This window comes from Triticum dicoccoides, chromosome 7B (genome assembly GCF_002162155.2).
Source record: "Triticum dicoccoides isolate Atlit2015 ecotype Zavitan chromosome 7B, WEW_v2.0, whole genome shotgun sequence".
In the NCBI taxonomy this organism is placed as follows: Eukaryota; Viridiplantae; Streptophyta; class Magnoliopsida; order Poales; family Poaceae; genus Triticum; species Triticum dicoccoides.
This window is the reverse complement of record NC_041393.1, coordinates 389,353,823-389,355,802: the sequence shown is the minus strand read 5'-3', so window position 1 is coordinate 389,355,802 and position 1,980 is coordinate 389,353,823.

The following is a 1,980-nucleotide window of genomic DNA, read 5'->3' as shown; positions in this document are numbered from 1 at the left end:
CAGAAATGCTACAGAGCTCCCACTCACTTTCTTGTAAATACAGGCTTCTCCAAAAGTCTGTATAAAACAATATGCTTTGATCACACTATCAAAACGTTTATTCCAACTCCGAGATGCTTGCACCAGTCCATAAATGGATCGCTGGAGCTTGCACACTTTGTTAGGACCTTTTGGATCAACAAAACCTTCTGGTTGCATCATATACAACTCTTCTTCCAGAAATCCATTCAAGAATGCAGTTTTGACATCCATTTGCCAAATTTCATAATCATGAAATGCAGCAATAGCTAACATGATTCGGACAGACTTAAGCATCGCTACGGGTGAGAAAGTCTCATCATAGTCAACCCCTTGAACTTGTCGAAAACCTTTCGCAACAAGTCGAGCTTTATAGACAGTTATATTACCATCAGCGTCAGTCTTCTTCTTAAAGATCCATTTATTCTCAATGGCTTGTCGATCATCGGGCAAGTCAACCAAAGTCCATACTTTGTTTTCGTACATGGATCCCATCTCAGATTTCATGGCCTCTAGCCATTTTGCGGAATCTGGGCTCATCATCACTTCCTCATAGTTCGTAGGTTCATCATGGTCAAGTAACATGACTTCCAGAATAGGATTATCGTACCACTCTGGTGCGGATCTTACTCTGGTAGACCTACGAGGTTCAGTAGAAACTTGATCTGAAGTTTCAAGATCAATATCATTAGCTTCCTCACTAGTTGGTGTAGTTGTCACAGGAACCGGTTCTTGTGATGAACTACTTTCCAACAAGGGAGTAGATACAGTTATCTCATCAAGTTCTACTTTCCTCCCACTCACTTCTTTCGAGAGAAACTCCTTCTCTAGAAAGGATCCGATTTTAGCAACGAAAATCTTGCCCTCAGATCTGTGATAGAAGGTGTACCCAATAGTCTCTTTTGGGTATCCTATGAAGACACATTTCTCCGATTTGGGTTCGAGCTTATCTGGTTGAAGTTTCTTCACATAAGCATCGCAGCCCCAAACTTTAAGAAATGACAACTTTGGTTTCTTGCCAAACCACAGTTCATAAGGTGTCGTCTCAACGGATTTTGATGGTGCCCTATTTAACGTGAATGCGGCCGTCTCCAAAGCATAACCCCAAAACGATAGCGGTAAATCAGTAAGAGACATCATAGATCGCACCATATCTAGTAAAGTACGATTACGACGTTCGGACACACCATTTCGTTGTGGTGTTCCGGGTGGCGTGAGTTGCGAAACTATTCCACATTGTTTCAAGTGTAGACCAAACTGGTAACTCAAATATTCTCCTCCACGATCAGATCGTAGAAACTTTATTTTCTTGTTACGATGATTTTCCACTTCACTCTGAAATTCTTTGAACTTTTCAAATGTTTCGGACTTGTGTTTCATTAAGTAGATATACCCATATCTGCTCAAATCATCTGTGAAGGTGAGAAAATAACGATACCCTCCGTGAGCCTCAACATTCATTGGACCACAAACATCAGTATGTATGATCTCCAACAAATCAGTTGCTCTCTCCATAGTTCCGGAGAACGGCGTTTTAGTCATCTTGCCCATGAGGCACGGTTCGCAAGTACCAAGTGATTCATAATCAAGTGATTCCAAAAGCCCATCAGTATGGAGTTTCTTCATGCGCTTTACACCGATATGACCTAAACGGCAGTGCCACAAATAAGTTGCACTATCATTATCAACTCTGCATCTTTTGGTTTCAACACTATGAATATGTGTATCACTACTATCGAGATTCAATAAAAATAGACCACTCTTCAAGGGTGCATGACCATAAAAGATATTACTCATATAAATAGAACAACCATTATTCTCTGATTTAAATGAATAACCGTCTCGCATTAAACAAGATCCAGATATAATGTTCATGCTCAACGCTGGCACCAAATAACAATTATTTAGGTCTAAAACTAATCCCGATGGTAGATGTAGAGGTAGCGTGCCGACCGCGATCAC